The following is a 23,075-nucleotide window of genomic DNA, read 5'->3' as shown; positions in this document are numbered from 1 at the left end:
AATGTCGTCACCAGAATTACTCCTGGGGAGAGCACTGGTTTTTGCAGAAGAGCTGTGATGCCCTGTTTCGGGGATGATGCTGATGCCCCAAGACACAGACTCTACTTGGGGAGAGCCAGGGGGAGGCTGGGGACTGTGCATCACTCTCCCTCCTCTTCTTGGTGCTCAATCTCCAGCAAAGTTACTAAGCTCATGAATAATTTGGTATGAAGATATCTTTGGGGATAACCAGAGGAAGGGCTGAGGTTTGTGTCAGGGCTGAGGCAGAGCAAAGAGGCAGGGGTACGCATGAATGGGAAAGGGTACTCAGTGGACTTCTCTGTTACAGGCACTAAGGGGCTAATGATACAAGTGCGGGACACTTGTGCTGAGAAGTTCCCCTGTCCACTGCCTGGCATGAAGCTGGCATTCAGTAAATCATGGAGCTGCTCATTAGCCAGGGGAACTGACCCAGAGGGATTGGATGGGATGCCACTGTCTGGGCTTCAGGCATTGGAATGAAGCAGAACCCCAGATACTGACCTGGGCGAGTCAGCTTAAGGATGACCTGCTGCTGAGCTCCCCTAATCCCAGAGCCAGGCTGCTGGGCGGCTGCGGAGGGGCTGGGCACATAGCAGGACTTGGATTGGCCGTGCAGAAGGCCTAATGATCTCCAAATGCTGTTTCTAATCTTTCTTAGATTTGACCAATGCCAGATTGAAGAACAAATTATGATTACTCAAACATGATTTTAATGTTCACATCCTGCACCTAAACCTAAGGGCTTAAATAAATACATAGACATCTCTGTTTCCCATTCAAGGGACAACAATGCAAAGTTCTGCTCTTCCCTCTTTCAAACCCTTGTTTTTGACTTTTTCATTAACCTGTTACTTTTAATGTGCAAGCATCTTGATATAAAACATTCAAACTTAAACCTAAGGTAAAGCTGGGGCACCTGAGTGGCTCAGTTGGTTAAGTGTCTGACTCTTGATCTCGTCTCAGGTTATGGTCTCAGGGTCGTGGGACCAAGCCCCGCATCAGGCTCTGTGCTGGGCATGGAGCCTGCTTAAGATTCTCTCTCTCTCCCTCCACCCCTGCTCTTGCATGTGCACTCTCTCTCTCATTAAATAAATAAATAAAATCCAAAACACCCCACAAACCAAAGTTAAAACTTAGGAAGAAGAACGTGTGAGCAATTTTGGGTGTTCCCAGCATTATCAACTTCCAAAAGCAGACCTACAGAGTTTAAGATTTCTCCTCTTCACCCATAAACTTTGAAACTTTTCCTTTGATAAATACCTGTGACAGGAAGTTAGAATTACTCACCATTTCCAATTTTATCTTTCCCCGAATATACATAGACACACCCCAAACACAATTCTCTCTTTCCACATAAAATTTTGAAAGACTGCAACGTTTTTTGGAGAGGTGAATGTATCGCAGGCTGTCCCTTCCCTGACACATTCGGTTTAGGCAGGTGGTGATCTTCTTCCCCGGCCAAATGTGAGGCCTTCCGGTGACACCTGACAAATGCTCGAAAGCACCAGGCTTTGAATTCATGGGGCTGGGGGTGGGCTCTGTTTTGGATATGAAAAATAAAATATCTCCTGTTTAGTTGAAAATGCCCCATTTGGGTTAGAAATTGTTCTTAGTGTGTGTCCTCACCTCCAATAATCACTTTTTTTTTTTTTTAATTCAAGTTACTTAACATGTAGTGTATTATTAGTTTCAGGGCAGAGTTTGGTGATTCATCAGTTACATATAACACCAGTGCTTGTTCCCTCAGGTGCCTCCTTAATGCCCATCATGCAGTTACCCCTCCCCTCTACCCATGATGACCACGGTTTTGATGGCAGTACAGCTGGGTTAAGGCACGCAGGGCTTTTACCTCTTGCAGCAGAGTACTTGCTTCTGCCTTGAGGTCTAGGAACACGGTGAGGTTTAGCCCACTGCCATGGGCTGTGTTCCCCAGATGGAGCCTGGAGATGAGGACTCCGGCGCAGGTGAGTTCTGACCAGGCCTGAGGCGTGGGACAGCCAAGGAAGGAGGCTGAGCAAAGACGGCATATGACGCACGCAAGTCCTGCAGCGGGTCTCTGAGGACAGAGGATGGAGTGTCTGCTCTCCTGCAACTGGCTAAGGGCTGCCCTGAGGGGTTGGGACTTCCAGGCACTCCCCGCACACAGGTGAAGTGAGCTCTGGCAGCTGAGGGCAGCCCCTGACCCAGGGGAAAGCCCCTGAGGGAGATGCCCGTTCCAACCTTGAGGCAGCCTTGGCCTCTTTGTTATGGGTCTCCAGAAGCTTCTCATTTGTTTCAAACAATGAGATGTTTCAAACACTCCTCAAGTCATATGCTGCTGAAGGAGGGGCCAACACAGAGTAGTAAACCACCTCCCTCTGACTCTGCTATCTTGTTGTCACAAGAGAATTCAGGCTGGCTCTGGCCGGCGAGGGGTTCCTCTCTCCTTTGAGGAAATCCATCCAAATGGGGGTGAGCTAACTCTGGCTGTGGGTCCAGTGAGCGGCTTGGGGACATTTGTGCTGTCACTCAGCGACTCTGCTCCACGAGGGCTCTCCCTGACGTGCTTCTCTCCTCCCGCGTGGTCTCCCCATCTTGCCTCTGTGCTGTCCCCCTCAGGGTGGCCCGTGAGGACCCTTCCGCTCTGCTCCTGCTCACCTCTTTGCTTTCACTTCGTGTCACTATGCCCCAGTATCCTCTTTTCTAGCCGTGTTTAGTGTACCCGGCAAGCCTCTGAAAAGCACCTACTGTATGCCCAATGCCATTTCTGGCCTGGAGGGACACAGATAGATCATATGGATGGAATTCCTGTCTGCACAGAGCTTGTGGTCCCCGGTGGAACATGAGCAAACAGATGACAACAATGCTGCGTGGTAAGTGTTGGTTTAGGCGGGAGTAAACGGGTTGCCACCTGGAGGTCAGGGATGCTTCCCCGAGGAAGGGACGTTTCATCCGTTTCATCCGAGACCCACAGGGTAAATGGACAGGATAAAAGAGTCAGCCAGCAGAGGCTGGGGAGGTGAGAAGCATGTTCCTGGCAGCACGAGTAAAGGCTGGGGCAAGAAAGAAAAAAAAAAACTCTGTATGGTTGAAAGATAGAAACAGAGCCAAAAATTGAAAGAAAGAAGAAAAAAAAAAAAGAAAGAAAAAAAAAAAAAGAAAGAAAGAAGAGGCCAAGATGTGGCCTGACCACACAGAGATTTGTAAGGCAGCCAAGCAAGGGTAGGCCATCGCTAGACGTTCCTTGCACTCTAACACACTCCTCTCCTCTGCACCTCCTTACCTGACATTCCTTCTGCCTGCAAAGTCAAGGGTTGGGGGTCCCTCCTGTCCCAGTGCCCCTGCAGTCCAGTCCAAGCCTGCCTGTGTTCTCCTGAGCACACCCCACACACTGAGGCTGAGAGCGAGCGGAGGGCAGGGGCCGTCTCCGCACGCCCAGGCGCAGGGCCTGGTGGCACAGGTGCAGACCAGCTGCCAGCTGGATGGCCTGAAGGGAGGCAGGAAGAGAATGGAGAGCAGAGAAGCACAGCATACTGGGAGGTGGAGAGAGAACAGGAAAGGGACGAGAAAAAAATTTCACTCTGCTTTTTGAGTTTCCTGGGGAAAGGGAATAAACGTGCAATTCTTACTAGGATGAAAGAGAACCACAGTGATCACCTTTAAAAGGACAGAATACGGGCACCGCCGGTGGCCCAGCAGTTTAGCGCCGCCTTCAGCCCAGGGTGTGATCCTGGAGACCCGGGATGGAGTCCCACGTCGGGCTCCCTGCATGGAGCCTGCTTCTCCCTCAGCCTATGTCTCTGCCTCTCTCTGTGTCTCTGTGTCTGTCATGAATAAATAAATAAAATCTTTAAGAAAATAAAAATAAATAAAACAACAGAATACAGGAGAGAAATAGTTTACAAAAGAGCAACTGGGTGGATCAAGGTAAAGAGACCCTTTGCCAGAGGCTGAGTAATGGCAGGGACTTGGGCCTCTGCCAATCCGTTAAGAGCAGGACTCCGAGGAGTCCTCCGAGCAATCAGAATGGTCAGCACCCGCTGCAAAACTGCTTTGCTTTTATGGCTTTCATTAAATTGAATTAACTATAATAACCAGGGCTTCTGTCTGCCCCACTCTCCATTTCAAAACCTTCTCTTTTAGCTGTTGGGCATGGAACTTCTGCACTGAAAATCAGAGTGGTGTGTGTGTGTGTGTGTGTGTGTGTGTGTGTGTGTGTGTTCCTTTACTAGAAGGGCAGGCTGATCTTTAAAGAGCTGAATTACAGTAATAGGAATGGAAATGAGTTACTTATGGCAGCCCCGAGTCCCTCATGCTGTCACTTCCTTACATCTGGGAGCCCCTCGCCACAGGCCATCATGCTGGTCAAGTGCAAAGGGGAGAGCTCTAGCGTTGCATTAGGAGACCTGGCTGGACAGCCTGCTGTCTGTCCTTTACCAGCTGCGAGATGTGGGGTTTCCCTTCCAAAATGTTTCCTTATTTCAGTTCTAGAAGCATACCTGGAGAAGGCGAAAGAGCGAAACTTTCACTTTTAATCCTTTAAATGACTTCTAAATATGAGCCTATTTGGAGAAAAGGGGGGAAAAAACACAGCCAAATGTCTGTCTTTGCAGAAGAGCAACAGGGAGCCTCCGTTGGCAGTGTCTTTGTAGGTACTTTAGAGAGCCGAAGGTCAAGGCGCAGAAGGCGTAGTGAGGGACTGTGGCTCCGCGCCCTGTTCTGACTGTGCCTCTCTCATCTCCCCTGGCCAGCCTGCTACCACGAACTTCTTCCTGAGTCTTCTGGAAGATGCATTGTGGGCCCTCTGTGGGGCCTTGGGCACTTTCCACATCCGAGCCAGCTCAGGCCCAACGGAAAGTATTGATGGTGATCTATTGGTAAATCTTCCAGGGAGAAACCTCTTGCAAGGGACAGAAAAAGGTCATCCTTTCTCAATACAGAGAAATTATATTATGATTCTTGGAAACCACAACAAAAACCAGAACAAAGAAAAATCAACATCCATTCTGTCTTGAAAATTCAAGTACGGAGCAATGATATATGGAAGCTTCATGTTTCTCATGGGGCTGTGAATAGATCTGCAGTTCTCAAGGACCCTCTGGAGGGTGACAGCAGCCATTGGCAATGGGGGGGGGGTGGTGTGTGTGGCCAGGGCTCTCCCATCACCGCTAGGCAGATGGACACAGGGGCTGTGTGCTGCGGTTGGGCCGTGGGCGGGTGGTCAACCAGGCTATACTCCAACCACAGCTCTGCTACTTTGTGCGTGTGCGCTTTGGCCGAGGAAGTTATCCATGCTGCCTCAGTTCCTCAGTTGTAAAGTGGGGAGAAGAATGGCTTCCATCTCACAGTGTTGTTGAGAACATTTAATGAGTAAAGACAGGCAACGCAGCTACTCAGTAAGTGGTATTTACTACTGCTGTGCTCTGTCCTAGCTGTGCAACCGGCAATGTTACCAACCTCTTTTAGCTTTCATTTCCTCCTTGTAAAATGGAGTAAAAATACTTACCTTGGGGCCATTGTCAAGTTTAAACGGAATGGTGTACAAACTGGTGTTTACTGAGTTGGTGTTAGTAAAAGGCAGCCTCCCCAGTGGGGGTTTTTCTGAGTCTTCTACACTTTCTTAGTTTCTTCTTGACATCTTTTCAAACACGAAGCTAGTAACACTCCCTTGCTCTCTGGACAAGACAAGGTGTGATCCTTGCCCGGCATGGCGTGAAGCCACAGCAAGTAAGGCAGGCAGCCCTGCAGGGAGAAGAGACCTGAATAAAACAATCACAGGAGGAAATATTTAGAAGGCTACATGCAGTGCGGAGCCTGTTTGGCATATCTTCTCTTACTTAAACCTCAGCACTCCTGTGAGCTAGCCTCATTCCCATTTGTAGGCGATGGAACTGTGTGTGGGGGTGGGGGTAAGCAGGAGTGGGATTCAGACCCCAGGGCATTGGGCTCTGGAGTCAGTGTCCTTTGCATTAAAGCTGTCTCTGGAGAGAGGAGACTGGAACGTGTGGGAGGAAGTGAGAGAGGTTGGGAGTGTGTCCTGGATGCCAGGCCCACCTTCATTTTAAAACATTTTAAAACATCAGGGAAACAACCCAATTATTCATTGTCCCTGAAGCAGCTGCAGTCTCTGGTCCTGTGTGTCCTCATAATCATCCTTCCCTGCTTCCTCTCTCCCCGCCCCCTGGCTGCCTCATTGATAGGAACACCGGACACATGAGGCCAGAAACTCAGTGACCGCACACAGTGTCCTTCTGTGTGGGTCACTCGCTCACAAGGTCAGCACAACAAACTCACCCCACTGCAAGGACAGTCCCTGGGAAGCTGGGGGGAGAGGTGGGGCCAGTGTTTGGTCTTGGTCTCCTGCCTGTCCCAGACCAGGGCCCTGCGGCTGACTGGGGAGGGAACACTTGGGGGAGGGCAGGAGAGAGGTGGGAGAGGAAACTTGATTGGAGAAGGGGATGGGGGGTGGAGAAGACTTCATTTTGGCATTTTGGAAGATTACTCTGGAGGCCACTAATTGGAACGAGCTTTTGCACGTCCAATACTTTATGTACACCAAGTACCTTGTTACTTTGTTTTGGTAACAAGAGTTTGAAGTAGTCACCTTCCCTCTCATTTTTCAAACCATAAATGTCAGAAAATACTCCTTATTGTTGATTAGATTGTTTGGGAGGGGGTGGGGAAAGATTACCCAGCTTGTGAATCATCACCCGTAGTACACTGTGTGGTGTAAACTAGAAGATCTATGTTCCTTTTCCCACCAGAGATAGTCTAAGAATCATATTGTGAATTTGTGTAACACCTAGTTTATAAGTTATTTTACATGTATTTTTAGGAGATGGAAAATCATTTTGTTTCAGATTCATAACCCTCTCCAAATAAAATGTCAATATCCTTCTTTCTGGGCTCAGCTTTCCAAGGCCATGCTGCAGAATGGGGCTTTCTTTTCTCCCTTTCTTTAAAGATTATATGAATCTCAGGAAAAGAAAGCCACCGAGTTTAGGTGGCTAAGAGCAAAGATTTAGACAGAGAAAAGAGGACTTGTTTGGAAGATCTGCCGATTTTGGGAATAGAGAGTTTTCTTTCTTCGGGTCTGGAGGATTTATAGACTTATGTTTCCTCCTTAAGACAAATGACCCAAGCACGTTTTTTTTTTTTTTTCGGCCCTAACTCTAATCAATTACCTTTGTTACTAAAGAAATAAATAATCTCTACAGAGTAATAGAGTTAAAACGCACTAGGTTCTAGCGTTTGGGGGTTATTGAGACTTTCTGTTTGTTTGCTTTTGTCTCTCGAGAGCTGTGCTTTCGCTAACTCCTAGTCCTGGAGTAATTTTTTGCCAGGAGTCCTGATGCACAGGAGACAAGTCGGAATGTCAGGGCCCGAAGGGACCGTGGAAAAGCCCGAGCCGCAAGCCCTGGCTTTGGGGGGCGGGGCGGGGGGACCGGAGGCCCAGAGAGCCGGAGCCACTGGCCCGAGTCACCGAGCCGGCCGAGCGCCCCCCACCCCACCCCCACCCCCACCCCGGGCTCGCAGTCCTCGGCGTCTCGGCTCCGGACCCGGCTCTCGACGGCCCCTCCTTCGCGAGCTCTACGCCTGGGGCCGGGCCCCCGTTCCTGCACCTCCTCGCCCCCTCCCCCACCCCGGGGCGCGCGGCCCGCGGAAGGGCTCCGCGTGCGAGCGGCCCGGGCTCCCGCCACCTGGCGGCGCTGGGCCGGGAGAGCGCGCCGCGACGCCGGCCAGGGCGGCCCGTCCCAGCGCCCGGCTCCGGCGGGGCGGCCCCGGTCGCGCCGCGCCAGGCTCGCGGGGGTCAAGTCCAGGTTGCGGCTGCAGGAAGGCGGCGGGGGAGGGGCGGCCGGGGCCGCGCCCCCACCTCCTCTCCCCTGCGCCGTGCGCGGAATGTTGGGCCCGGGCCACCGGCGCTCCGTCTGTGTAAACATCGTTAGCCTCGGGAGCCGACGCGTCGTGCGTCCCCCGCTTCCCTCCCGCCTGCGGCCTGCCCGCGCCCGAGGACGCCCGAGGACGCCCGAGGACGCCCGAGGACGCCCGAGGACGCCCGAGCCCCCCGCCCCGCCCCGCCCCGGCCCGGCCCGCGGGGTTCCAGGCGGACCCCGGCGCCCGGCCTCCCGCACGCGGAGGGCGGGGCGCGCCTCTTGCTCCTGCACCCAACGGGGATCGACGTCCGGGCCGGATGCTTGAGCACCTCCTCTGGGACAGCTTGAGCTCGGGAGGCAATCTTCCCGGCTCACCTGGAGCTGGCTACACGTGGCTGCGTGTTCAGGAGCCCTCCTCCACCTCCCGGGCGCCAGGGGGGAGCGGAGGCCTCCCACCCCCGGGCCTCGGCGGGGGCGGGGGCCGGGCCGCTGCGCTGCGCTGCGCTGCGCGGCCGCCGGGGCTCCGCGGCTCCCTCCCTCCCTCGCTCCCTCCCCGCCGCCGGGGGCCCCGCGCCGGCCCCGCGCACCCGCCCTCCCGCCTCCCCGCCCCGCTCCTTCCGCGGAGCGCCCGCCTCCTTCGCAACCAACTTGCAAACCCACTGACTTTCAGACACGGGTTTCATCATCCATGAAAGCATTATCTCCGCTTTCTTCGCTCGGGTGGGGGTGGGGGGTGCCGTCCTCCTCGCTTGGGGTAAGAGACCCCAAAGCGGGAGGAGACGCCTTCCAGGGTATGTATTTTGAGGCAGATCATACAAATGACAAAGATAAAACCCCTTGGAGCCCATGGCGGTTTTGACTTTAAACATGAGGCGAGTTAACAAGGGAAGAAGCAATAAATTCAGCCCGGGGCATGACCCAGTACTAAATTGTCTCTTACAGTGTCCAGATTTCTGGCCAAGTTGTCAATGTGATGCCCCCTTTCTCCGCCAGCCTCCCCAGTTCCCCTTTCAGGTCGTGGTGTTTTTGTTGGTTTGCTTTTGTTTCACTGCCAAGTTATCTCTGCCCTAACTCCCCGCCCCTCCCCCCTCGCTGACTCTGGTGTCCAAGTTCCTTAAGCATGACCAGAATCACACACCCACAGTTTCTCCTGCTAAATCCCTCAAGTTGCTTCCCTGGTAGAAATTTTGAAACAAGCTCTCCCGTCAGAACATTTTGTTCATCCCTCCCCACACACAAGCTGGTGAAAGATGGAAGGCTTTGGTATTTGCTGGAAACGAAAACACGGGGACGCGGCTGGAACAGACATCACGATGTTCTTTTGGTCCTTTGCACGAGGTGATCGTGTATCCTTCACATTCTATATGAGAACATGTCGCCCCAACTGGAGACAAGCGGAACTGGTGAGGGTTAACCAAGGAACGCTTAGGGTGCCTGAGTCCGGGAAAGGATTAGACCACGCTAGACTAACAGGCTGATCCGAGCGATAAAGTTATCCCAAAGATTCTTTCCGCTTTGTGTTTAACAGTTCCTTTTCTTCAAAGGCAAGGGGTACATGGTGTTGCTTTTATGGCCTGGAACCCACAACCAGCCAGCATGAAACATTGTATTATCTTTCCTGTTGCATTAGATTTAGAAGGAAACCGTGATATCCTTACCTAAGCATCGCACAGTGTTTTCCTCCTGATGTCCTACAGATCAGAAGGAGGGGGACCGAACACGGTCAGCGCGCTGCAGAAGAGCCGCATGGAGTAAGATGTGCGCAAGGCAAAGGTTTGGAACACGAAGCAGGTCATTCCAACTGCCCCCTGGGCAATGCCGGGGACTGGGCAAGGTTAAGAAGTGAAAAGGAAGTGAGGATTTTCCTCAGCACTCAACGGTTGCTCAAAGCAGTTGCCCTCTGCTTCTTGCTCAGCCACAAAAATAAGGGCATTGGCTGTAACAGTAATATAACCGCTAACATTAGTGCCAAGCCCTGTGCCAAGTGCTTAACATACATGATCTCACTTAATCTCCTCACAAGACTTGGGGGAGCTGGGTTCCTATTGTTTCAAGTTCATAGATGAGGAAATGAAGTCGTCGGAGGGAGGCTGTCACTTGCCCAGGGCCACACAGCAAGGAAACAGAGAGGAGTTTAGGGCCAGTGCTTTCAAGTTCTACGTTTATCTGCCTCCCGTGTGATTTCCTATTGAAAAGTCTGGGGTACAGTGAGTGAAGAAATGAGAAAAGATCTATTAAATATCTGATTATGAGTAGTTCTATCTTTAAGGCGGGCACTCAGTATGAGCTAGACACTAAATCGTCACCCCTGCCCTCGAGGTAGGTGGGCAGTATCACCCCCAGCTTGAGGAAGGGACAGTGGAGGCTCTAAGAAGCTGAGATGAGAGCTGATGTTTGAATGCAGAACTGCCTATTTCTTTTTTTTTTTTAATAAAGATTTATTTATTTATTTATTCATGAGAGACACAGAGTGAGAGAGAGAGGCAGAGACACAGGCAGAGGGAGAAGCAGGCTCCACGCAGGGAACCCGATGTGGGACTCGATCCTGGGTCTCCAGGATCACGCCCTGGGCTGAAGGCAGCGCTAAACCACTGAGCCACCCGGGCTGCCCAGAACTGCCTTATTTCTGAGCCTGGGCTTTTTTATCGGCATCCCGACTTAGGTTCTTGTACGAGCGTGCATGTTTGTGTGTGTGTATTTTGGTGGGGGGGGGGGGGGACTGAGAAGTCCTTAGGATGAGTAGCAAGAAATGAAACCTTTTCTGTGGTTAAATGCATATAAAGTGGCTGTAGTTGCCATGGTAGCCCTGAAAATGCAGAGTCAATGAGTGCCAACCACTGTTCTAAGCACTTCATATTCATTTGTTTAATCCTCCGTGAAATAAGCATGCTTATGATGCTTATTTTACAGATGAGGAAACTGAGTCATGGAACATAAATCACTCGCTGTGAAGGTCATTCTGAGAATTAGGGACAGAGCCTTTACTTAAACTCAGGAAGTCTGGCTTCAGTTTCTGTGTTCTCAGCCATTTATTGCCTACTGCCTTCCCAAAATAGCTGAACATTGGTTCATCTGTATCCAAGCCACACACAGCCACCTCTTCGATGTGTATGATTGTGACCTTCAGTCAGGCAAGGTCACAGTCAGGATTTGTAGACTCAACCAGTCTGAGACATGCTGGCCTGCTCTTTCTCTCTCCCTCTCTCTCTTTGTTATCTTTCAACTTTCTTGGAATGTTGGAGTCTTCTTAGTTTTAATTATCACAGAGTAGGACCAAATGTAGGTATTAAGTTGTACTCGTTGGCAATCCCCCGAGAAAGCAGCAGGTGGCTCTACTTTATGACCATTATGCAATAATTCTCATGAAGATAGGCCTTGAGTGAATCGATCTCAAATTCAGTGTCTGACCATCCCGCGTGGAACGTGCGAGCCACAGAGGAGAACTCTTCCATGCGCAAGCTCACGTGTCTTCTGGTCTACCTGTCAGAGCCTCAAGGATGCTCAGGGGTAAAGCACTCTGTTCTAGTCTTTGAATGACAGAGAGAGTTCGCTAGCCGGCCTCACCACGGCAAGCCAGTTGTGCAGTTGTAGAGAGATCTGACTGCTTCCTTGGAAAGTGGAAACAGAAAGCGGCTACACGTGAAATTTTCGACTTCTGGATGCAAGTTAATATATCAAGCAGCTGTGCTGAATGTGACCATGAACCGGGGTTCCTCTACATGCGCTTAATAGCACAGCCAAATTTGAACTTCCTGCATTCCCCTGCAAGCATCCTTGCAAATCTGGCCCCTCTGTGACATTGGTGAGCTGAACATTTTTAGGACTCGGGACATTGTGTTAAAGTAGAGGCAAAGAACATGACAGAGACGAACCACATATAACAGCAACCAGACGATCCGAGGAAAGGGATGTGCCATTCGGATGCTGAAAATGCCCTCTGATAAATGTCTGAAGTTTCCTGAACATTAAATACGAACAGGAAATACTTCACAGAAGACTCCTTAATATAACAACTAGTGCGTATTCCAGTCAGTGGAGTGGTGGATTCATGAAGTAAGTATCGGAATTTGTGATTGTTTCCAGCAGGGGTCCTGGATTCATCTTTAACCCCTCATCGTTCCCTAGACGGACCATGGGCAGGCTCACGGAGGCATGGCAAGAAACCGTTTGAAGGACCTTCAAAGTCCTTGAGATAAAAGTCCATATGAAACAGTATTCAGGCAACTTCCTCGATGCTAGGAAGTCAGTGAGTTTTGTATTTCTGCCAGTTCTAGAAATAAATACAATACCTTGCATCTTATTTAAGCCTATGATCTCACTTTGCCATTCGCAACAGCTCCGTGGGGTAAGTGGCCCATAATCCTCCTTGACGTCTGTTCTACAGATGAAAAAACAGTCAGAGGGCGATCAGGGGCTCTGTCCAAGCCTCCGAGTTGTTTACACATTGGGCCTGGGACCCAGGCCTTCTGAGCGCCACCTGGACGCGTCTCCACCGTGGTCACGCAGCGCAGGCTGCTCAGCTTTGTCGTCTACTTAATGTGAGATGTGGCTCAAAATGATGGGGCTTCTAGTAAGGTCTGAATATTGGGGTGGAGTTCAGATAGTGGGATGGTCTCCTCACACCTGGGAGATACTTTCCACATGTCCCCAGAGCTCTCCTGGAGAGGATGGAGGGCGAGCCAGGAGCATGTGGGCCTGTGGGAACGTCCAGGGAGAGGAGAGTTCAGGTTGGTTCCCTCCCGCCACATGTTCATTTCGCTCGTCCCCATAGCTGTCTCTAAGTGAGGATAAGAACCATGATTCATGAGTTGCTAAAGACCGTGGAGGAAACTACTCTTATATAAACACCACTGATGTGGAATAGCTGTAGAAAACCAATTATTCAAAGCTGACTTTTATTGTACTTTCAAACTGAATCCGTTGTCATTCCACATCTCTATTCTTTTCCTTTATTTAAGTTTCATTTTTGTTTTCTTTCTTCTCCTTCTCTTCTTCCTCTTCCGCCTTCCTCCTCCTCCTCCCTCTCTTCTTTCTTCTCCTCCTCTTCCTCCTCTTCCTCCTCCTCCTCCTCCTCCTCCTCCTCCTTCTTCTTCTTCTCCTCCTCCTCCTCCTCCTCCTCCTTCTCCTCTTGCCAACACCCACATCTCAATAGCTTAACACCATTAGAACTTAATGACTTGCTCACATCAAACCTAAAATGAGTTTTTCCAATCAGCTTGCAGTTCTTCTCTAAGCAGCGGGAATGGGGCAGGCTCTTCCATGCTGGGGCTCCGATGAGTCGGGGCTTGCCATCAATGTGAAGCCTTCAAGGTCATGGGGCTCACTTCCATCAAGCATGCAGAAATGAAAGGAGCCCAAACTTTGCATGTGGAAAGGCTATTGGGGGCCCCTCTCTAGACAGTTACTACTGCTGCTACTTTTGGCTAGATTTGGTCACAGGTTCACCCCAACTCACCCATCGTGCACACTAGGAAGATATGTAGCCATGTGCCAGGAGAGAAGCCTGGTTTGGAGAAAAACCAGCAGTTGTGCCCCACTGATTCACTCCATGAGTTCTTTTTCTACTAGAGTGGTGCCACTCCATGAGTGATAGGAGCCGTATCAGAATGTGTAGGATTCCTATGGTGGGTAAAGATTAGCAACTTACTTTGACTAAGTCCCCAAATGGGGTAGATACTCTCTACTGCAATAGATACTTTACACGGAAAATAAATTTTCAAATAATCAATCCCAAGAGAGAAAACATAGGCAAGTAAAAGGAAGGAAAAATACCCACAGAGAACCACTATTACCATTTTGATATATTTGATATTTTACATATATATATTTGATGTATTTTCTTGAAGTTAATAGTTTTAAAAAGACGTTTTCATTTAAATAATTTTAATTAAATTTTATTTAAAACACATCCCCAATGGAACTGTATTTCTAACTATTTATACCTAAACATGTTTTACATGGTTCGTAATAGTAAAGAAGTATAATTTTGAGTTCTACTTTTTTCATCCTGTAATAACATTTTACATTAGATGGGACATTATAGCATACAGAGGACATTTTTACACACATTTTCATGACCTTATTTATGATTTTTACACTATTTTTCATACATTTGTAGTCTTCATAGTTATAATTTTTTTTGAAGATTTTATTTATTTATTCATGAGAGACACACACAGAGAGAGGCAGAGACACAGGCAGAGGGAGAAACAGGCTCCATGCAGGGAGCCTGACGTGGGATGGGACTCGATCCTGGGTCTCCAGGGTCATGCCCTGGGCCGAAGGCAGTGCTGAACCGCTGAGCCACCCAGGGATCCTAAAGATTATATAGATAAAATCTTTAATATCATATGTGTTCTGTTGAATTTCAACTCATCCATAATAGGCTTAATTATTCTCTTTTTCTTGGACTTTCATTTCCTTTTCCCCCCTCTCTGTTGTGGATGGGGTTGGTGCTCACTCCAAATCCCTTAAAGTTCTTTTTTTTGCATTTTTGTGTTGATAGAAATGTGAATCATTTAAGATTTTTTGGAAGGCTACCTAGTAGATTCTACTGCAATTTAAAATTCATGCACTCTCTGACACTGAACTTCCTTTCAGGGACTGGTGCTTTTATTTGTATGAGATAGATTCCCAGGAATGGGATATCTGGAAAACATATTGAGAGATTATTCATAGTAGCAAAACAGAAAAAAAAAAAAAACAAAACCCAAACACCAACATTGCAGAGCAAAACAACAATAACCTGATGACAAAGTGATTGTCCCAGTAATAAAATATTGTGTAGCCATTAATGAGAATGAAATGGAGTTAGACCAGTTAAATTGAAGGGATTTCCATGAAGTATCGATCAGACAAAATGCAAGCAATTGTGGATAGTGTGTTTCATAGGATCTCATTTATGGAAAGCAAACAAGAGAAAAATTTTAAAAGTCTACATGTATTATATAGATGAGCTGAATGTAAATATAGATATATTTATGTCCTGGTCACAAATCTCATTTTTTCAAGTAACTGGAATAGTCATATTCAAATGAAGTGTTATCTGTTTCTTTGGAGCAGGAATTATTACCCACCTCCAATACCTGATAACAACAAGCATCTTTTTTTTTTTTTAAAGATTTATTTATCTATTCATTCAAAGAGAGCAAGAGAGAGGCAGAGACACAGGCAGAGGGAAAAGCAGGCTCCATGCAGGAAGCCCAATGTGGGACTCGATCCCAGGTCTCCAGGATCACACCCCAGGCTGTGGCGCAGCACTAAACCGCTGCGCCACCGGGGCTGCCAACAACAAGCATCTTAATATGAGGTCCAAAGACATCTAGCTAGAATCCAAGGGTTAATGCAAGTATTTCCTTCAAATGCACAGAAGTAACATTTTTTTAAAAATGAGGCCATGGTTTTGCTTTACATTTTCAGTATAGCTTTAAAAACATAGTGTTACTTGTTCCTGGGAGAAAATCAAATAATAAGATAGAGTCGGGAGGGATGACAGTAACTAACTTTTAAAGTTCTTGCTATGTGTCGGACATTGGACTAATTGCTTTAAATATACAATCTTGGGACACCTGGGTGGCTCAGCGGTTGAGCGTCTGCCTTTGGCTCAGGTCGTGATCCTGGAGTCCTGGGATGGAGTCCTGCATCGGGCCCTGTGGGGAGCCTGCTTGTGCTCTGCCTATGTCTCTGCCTCTCTCTGTGTGTCTCTCATGAATAAATGAATAAAATCTTTAAAAACAAAACAAAACAATCTTAATTGTTACAATTCTGAGAGGTAGTATTTCTCCATTTTCTGGGAAAACCCAGAGATCGATGTTTATCGAGGGTTATATAGATTATACAGCTTGTGAGTGGCCAAGACAGATTTGGCATCCGAAGCCTGTGTGTTTAACCATCTTCCCAAATGGACTGCCTATCTTTTTACTATGTTTCGTGTCACAAACCTCTTTCTATACATGGAATTCATGCATTCTTGAAATACATGGGTAGAGATAAAATTTTTTTTGGATTGAATCAAATACTTTATTATTGCTTTATATTTTAAAATTAGGTGTGTGTCCCTAAGGCCCAAATATTGGTCAAATGACATTATAAAATTGCATGTATACACACATAGGTATGTATATGTATATATATAATGTAGTCCATGTACATCTCTGTATACAGAGAGTGGAGTGGTGTGAATGGTGTAGAGCAGCTTTGTAGTTCATTCTGAAGCTAGACAGTAATTTTACCTTTCTCTTGTTTGGGTTCCAGATGACAAAAAGGAATATGAGGTCTGTGCCACTCATCTTATGATTTTTTGTACTGTTTTGAGGATTTTGAGATACCTTGATTCCACTACAGCCCCAAGAGAGGCTGGAAGTATGGGGGACAGCTGTAGGACAGAGGGACTTGAACAATCCACGGACAAGAGGAGTTTGAAGTAATTAAATCAAAATAATTAAATAGTGTTTTTGTTTTGCACATTGATTATTACCTGGTTCAACATAATGGTTTACCTCATAATGACATTTCCACTTTCAGTAAACTTGTTATAAGTAAAATTGGAAATACATTAAAACAATAGGATGGGATTATCTATGCTGCAAAGTGGAATTTCTGTTTACAAGCACCAACAACATGATAAACAGAGGATTAGTGAAATAATTTCTATATATCTTTTTTACTTTGGCTGTTAAAAATACATGAGTATTATTAGGTATATATTAAAATATTTATGTGTTGTGATTTCTTAACCTAATATAAGTTTTTTTTTTAGTGTATCAAGAGCCATCTATTCAAAATGAAAAGAAAATCCACAAATTAGTTTTTATGCCCCAAATGTTTAAAAAGATGCTTTTTCCTAGCTAAAACAAACACCCTCCTCCTCCATATTTCCAAGACAGAAATTAATTTTCTTTTTCACAAACAGCACTGAAGGCAGCAAACAGCCTGGTCAACAGAGTGTCTGCACAGGAGGCAGTTCATTTCATTTGTTGCTATTATTTTTTGAACCTCATTTAAAGACTTCTCTAGTTTTAGAGGATAACAGGTAAAGGCTGGGAAGCAGGAATTCTTTCTATGGATCTATGGAGATTTGCTAATGAATCTTTCCTTAATTACCGGGGGAGGGGGGGGGCGGGAATTGCTTTTTTTTTTTTTTTTTTTTTTTTTTTAATAGAATCACAGGGATAGAAAAAAAAAAAACAACAAACTTCTTTCCCACACCAGCACTGACAAATGAGTGGTTGTTTCCTGGGTTGAGAAGCATTAGAGGGCCAACTTCAATTCTGAGTTTAGTCAAAGTGTTCTGGGACCAGTGTTTTCAACTGGACCTCTGAGTTTACCGTATTTGGGAGGGTGACCCTAAGCCGACATTTCTCTGGTTGCAATTACATAAAAATGTTAGATTAAAAAGTGTCCAGAAAGCATCTTAAAATATGTAGTTAAATTGGAAGGAAAGGGGAAGTCTTGAGTTTCAAAAACAAACAAAAAAAAAGGAGCTCAAACCCAAAGGGGACCACTAGAGCCGGTGCTGAGACGATGTTGGGCAGAAGGGTATGTGGGCAGTGGGTCTCAGAGGCTGGGTACGAGTAGTTTGAATGCTCAGGTGGTGACGAGGCATGATCTCAAGGGTTGAGACTGAGGCTTTTGGTCTGGGACACCCAAACGGTCACTGGCCTTTGAAAGGGGGATTGTAAAAGCAATATTTCGAGGTCAGACTGAAAACTAGGGTTTTATAGAAGCAAAGCTTTAACAGCTTCTCCAGGGGGACCCTTGCACAAGGAAGGGTCATTGGGATTCCAACCGAAAAACAACTTTTGCTGAAGATACGCTAAAAAAATATGCCAAACTCCATAAGGAACAAGGCCACCACGACATAGAGTCACCAGATGTGACAAGTGAGAATACTGGCTCCCAAGGATGTGAGAAGACAGAACAATCTGAAAGAGACAGAAAATAGAAATGTTTAAGATGAATAGAAACAAATTATAGAAATAATGAGATAAGAAAATGACCCTGTAAGAAAAGAATAAGCATATTTGAAGAAGGAAAAAAAAAGAAATTGTAAAAATGAAGAATACTGAAATTTAGAATTCAATAGATAAGTCAAAGAACAAATTCGTTATAGCTGAAAGGAGAATTATTTGGCCAAAGGTCGAGCTCAGGAAATCACCCAGAATATAGTACAGAGAGATGAGGAAATGGAAATTCGAAGAGAAAGTCGGTAGTGTGGATAATAGACTAAGGAGAACCAATATATATCCAGTTACAAGGTATTCAGGGAATCAAGGAGATACGATATTTGGACACAGAGAAGCTGAACATTTTCTTGAATTGGAGAAAAATGTGAGTCCTCAGAATGAAGCAGCACAATCTCCCTTGAGCAATTTCCTCCTTTCTGTTATGTTACCATCAGCAAACACACATATTTAATAACATGTCCTAGTAAAATAAAACAAATTTCCTTGTCCCATACCCTCCTTCAGATGCTACTCCATTTCTCTTCTCACAGCAACACTCATTTCAAGAGCTGCCTGTATTCTTCATCTATAGTCTCTCTCCTCCTAGATTTCCTCAAAGCCCCCCTAATCTGGATTTCATCCCCATTTTTCCATAGGGCGGTAAAACATGATTTCCACATTGTTAGCTCCAATGGCGCATTCTCCATCCTCATTATGCACAATCAGAAGTATTTGATAGAGATGATTGTTCCCTCTTCCTTTTTAAAATTTTTTAAATTTAAATTCAATTAATTAACATATAGTGTATTATTAGTTTCAGAGATGGAGTTCAGTAATTCATCAGTCTTATATAATACCCAGTGCTCATTACCTCATGGGCACTCCTTAATGTCCATCACCCAGTTACCCCATCCCCCACCCCTACCCTCACTCCCTCCATCAATCCTCTGTTTTGTATGATTGAGAATCTCTTATGGTTTGTCTCCCTCTCTGATTTCATTTTGTTTTATTTTCCCCTCCCTTTCCATATGATCCTCTGTTTTGTTTCTTAAATTCCACATATGAGTGGAATAATATATTTAAGATCATATAATCATCTTTCTCTAATTGATTTATTTCATTTAGCATAATACCATCTAGTTCCATCCATCTAGTTGCTGCAAATGGCAAGATTTCATTTTTTGATGGCTGAATGGTACACCACATCTTCTTTATCCATTCATCTGCCAATGGACATCTGGGCTCTTTCCATAGTTTGGCTATTGTAGATATTGCTGCTATAAACTATTGAGGTGCAGGTGCCCCTTCGGATTACTACATTTGTACCTTTGGAGTAAATACCTAGTAATTGCAGGGTTATAGGGTAGCTTGATTTTCAACTTTTTGAGGAACCTCCATGCTGTTTTCCAGAGTGGCTTCACCAGCTTACACTCCCACCAAAAGAGTAAGAAGTTTCCTCTTTCTCCGCATCCTCACCGATATCTTTTGTTTCCTGACTTGTTCACTTTAACCATCCTGACTGGCGTGAGGTGGTATCTCATTGTGGTTTTGATTTGTATTTCCTTGATGCCGAGTGATGTTGAGCATTTTTTCATGTGTCTGTTGGCCATTTGTAATGTCTTCTTTGGAAGAATGTCTGTTCATGTCTTCTGCCCATTTCTTGATTGGATTATTTGTTCTTTGGGTATTGAGTTTGCTAAGTTCTTTATAGATCTTGGATACCAGCCCTTTATCTGATAGGCCATTTACAAATATCTTCTCCCATTCTGTCAGTTGTCTTTTGGTGTTGTCAACAGTTTTCTTTGCTGTACAAAAGTTTTTTATCTTGATAATTCCCAATAGTTCATTTTTGTCTTTGCTCCCCTTATCTTTGGAAATGTGCCTAGCAAGAAGTTGCTGTGGCCAAGGTCACAGAGGTTGCTGCCTATGTTCTCCTCTAAGATTTTAATGGATTTCTCTTTCACATTTAGGTCTTTCATCCATTTTGAGTCTATTTTTGTGTGTGGTATAAGAAAATGGTCCAGTTTCATTCTTCTGCATGCAGTTGTCTAATTTTTCCAATACCATTTGTTGAAGAGACTGTCTTTTTTTCCATTGGATATTCTTTCCTGCTTTGTCAAAGATTAGTTGACTATAGAGTTGAAGGTCCATTTCTGGGTTCTCTATTCTGTTCCATTGATCTATGTTTTTGTGCCAGTACTATACTATCTTGATGATTACAGCTTTGTAATATAGCTTAAGTCTGGAATTATAATGCACCAACTTTGGTTTTCTTTTTCAATATTCCTTTGGCTATTAGAGACTTTTTCTAAGTCCACGTAAATTTTAGGATTATTTTCCAGCTCTGTGAAAAAAGTTGATGGTATTTTGATAGAGATTGCACAGAATGTATAGATTGCTCTGGGTAGCATACGTATTTTAACAATATTTGTTCTTCCAATCCATGAGCACAGAACATTTCTCCATTTCTTTGTGTCTTCCTCAATTTCTTTCGTGAGTGTTCTATAGTTTTTTAATGCACAGATCCTTTGCCTCTTTCATTAGGTTTATTCTTAATAAACCTAATGAAAAACCTTATGGTTTTTAGTGCAATTATAAATGAGATCAACTCCTTAATTTCTCTTTCTTCTGTCTTATTGTTAGTGTATACAAATGCAACTGACTTCTGTGCATTGATTTTATATCCTGCCACTTTATTGAATTCCTGTATGAGTTCTGCAATTTTGAGGTGGAATCTTTTGGGTTTTCCACATAGAGTATCATGTAATCTGTGAAGAGTAAGAGTTTGACTTCTTCTTTGCCAATTTGGATGCCTTTTATTTCTTTTTGTTGTCTGATTGCTGAGGCTAGGACTTCTAGCACTATCTTGAACAACAGTGGTGATAGTGGACATCCCCGTCATGTTCCTGACCTTAAGGGAAAAGTTCTCCGTTTTTCCCCATTGCTCCCTCCTCCTTGAAATGCTATCTTCACTTGGCTTTCAGAGCACCACTCTCTCTCTCGGGTCTCCTCATTCTGCTCTGGCTGTTTCTCCCCAATCTCCCCTACTGCTTTCTTTCCATTTCTCAACCTTAAATGACCAAGTCTTTGAAGCCTTAGTCTCCTCTGTTCTCTAGCGCAACCTCATTCCCATCACATTAGCTGTACATAGAAAATGTAGCAACTCTCACATTGACATTTCCAGTTTAGACCTCTTCTCTGAACTTCAGATTCCTAAAACTTCCTATACTATATTTGCACCTGGAGGTCTAATAGACATCTCAAACTTAGTATACACAAAAGGAAACTCCTGATTTCCCCTACTCCGCCTGCCAGCTGTTCTTCTTGAAAATTTTCTCTTTTTTGGAAAATTTTCCATCTTAGAAAATGACTATTCTATTCTTTCAATTACTTAGTTCACAAATTGTTTCAAAATTTTATATGATAACTTGTATCTTCTCTTTTTATCACATCACACCCCACATCCAATTCAGGAAATACTATCAGTTCTACCCTCCAAATATATGCAGAATTTGGCCACTTCCCAACATCTCCTATATTATTGCTGTGGTCAAATCTCCATCACCTTTCTGGTGGACCACTTCACTGGCTTGCTTATTGGTCATCTTGCATCTACACTTGCTTCCCTCCATAAAAAAAAAAATGTCTGTTCTCTACATAGCAGATAGACTGAGCCTTCTAGGCTATGTAATACTCCATTGTGTAAGACTCTACTGGTTTCCCAGAGTCTTTCCAAAGTTCCAAAGTCTTTCCAAAGTTCCAAAGTGTATTACCCACTCCCTAAATTGTTTGATCTGATCCACTACCATTCTGTCTCTTACTTCTCATGTCCAGCCACATTGGTCTCTGTGCTATTCTTCAACCACAGTAAGCATGTTCTGACTTCAGGACTCCTACACATGCTAGATCCTCCATCATAATGCTCTTTTCCTGAGATATTTACTTAGTTAGTGTCCTTATTTTTTCTGTATTTCCTCAAACGTTGCCCTACCAAAAAGGGCTTCCTGATTATCTTTAGTGCTTTCCCAGAACTCACTACTCTTCATACATTAATTTATTTTTCTCCAAAGCATTTATCACTCTCAGACATAATTTATTTGTGTGGGATTATTGTTTAACTCTCATTTCATCCCACCAGTATGTAAACTTCTTGAACATGGAAACTTTGTCTAATTTGCTCTTTGCTAATCCCTAATGCTTAGATCTGGCATGTAGTAGGTGCACAATAAATACATACTGAGTGAATGAATGAGTCCTGAGCAGAAAATATAAATATAGATTCACACCTAGTACATCATAATGAACACTACAGAACACCATATAACCAACAAAAGCATTAAAAGAATCTGGAGGAAGAAGACAGACCTACAAAGAAATGATAATCAATTGGGAACAGAATTCTCAAAAATAATACCAAAAGATGATGAAATAATGTCATTAAATTATAGAAGGCAAAACAGTCAACTTAGAATAAATATCCAGTTAAGTTATTCAGAAGTAAAGGTAGAATGAAGACATTGAAGATAATAACTTATAATCCTTAAAGAGCTACTTAAAAATATACATGCCCTGCCCACTTCCAATAATTCCTTCCTGAAAATCAGACCGTCTAAATAGAAAACACTGCCAAGCCTATTTCCCATTTTATCAATGGGAAAAAAAATCTAATTCATTATATACTAACCTGAAATCACTAACTATTTTCCTAAAATACAACCAAACCACAACAAAACATTGATGTAGAATAACCAAGTACTTAAATAAATCAATAAATGTTTAAAGCATTATTTCCTGATTACAAAATAGTGAATGTGGCTATTAACAGATACTTGTCTTGAGTAACCCTGTGATTCTTCTCTGTAGCACTAACTTGCAGGGGGACTCTTTATTGACTCTCAGTGGGCTTTTCAGTTGTATTTGGAATAAAACTTTAGATTTTTTGTATTTGGAATAAAACTTTAGACTCAGAAATAGATTTATCTAAAAATCCGTTTTCAGAGTATTCCTATATTTCAGTAGGAAGGAAATTGAAACCAGTGGAAACAAAGAAATTGGTAAGCATATAAGTAAAATGAATAAGCATTGATGTAAGAACAAACAAACCCCCCAAACCAGTAATGATAATACTAATGAGGTAAGAGTTAAAATAAAGTGGAATTTAAACATTTGATAATATTGTGGCTGGCAGGAGAGGTGAGCGTCCCTTGTTGGGGAAGAGGAGAGAGCCAATGGGGACTTTTGACTTTCTCATGTGCCC

The 23,075-nt window shown here is 44.9% G+C and overlaps 1 long non-coding RNA gene across 2 annotated transcripts; it reads right to left on the bottom strand.

Moving 5' to 3' along the window:
* Positions 1 to 1,597: 1,597 nt before the first annotated feature.
* Positions 1,598 to 8,356, bottom strand: LOC111096798. Of its 2 annotated transcripts, XR_005362575.1 has the most exons (5): positions 8,250 to 8,356; positions 5,507 to 5,759; positions 3,658 to 3,824; positions 3,284 to 3,487; positions 1,598 to 3,053 (listed from the first exon to the last, which is right to left on the bottom strand). It is a non-coding gene; the product is annotated as an uncharacterized LOC111096798 (long non-coding RNA). The 2 variants fall into 2 exon arrangements; XR_005362574.1 differs by lacking the exon at positions 3,284 to 3,487.
* Between the last annotated feature and the right edge of the window lie 14,719 nt (positions 8,357 to 23,075).

The sequence above is a fragment of the Canis lupus genome, chromosome 7 (genome assembly GCF_011100685.1).
Source record: "Canis lupus familiaris isolate Mischka breed German Shepherd chromosome 7, alternate assembly UU_Cfam_GSD_1.0, whole genome shotgun sequence".
In the NCBI taxonomy this organism is placed as follows: Eukaryota; Metazoa; Chordata; class Mammalia; order Carnivora; family Canidae; genus Canis; species Canis lupus.
This window is presented reverse-complemented; position numbering and strand designations above follow the sequence as displayed.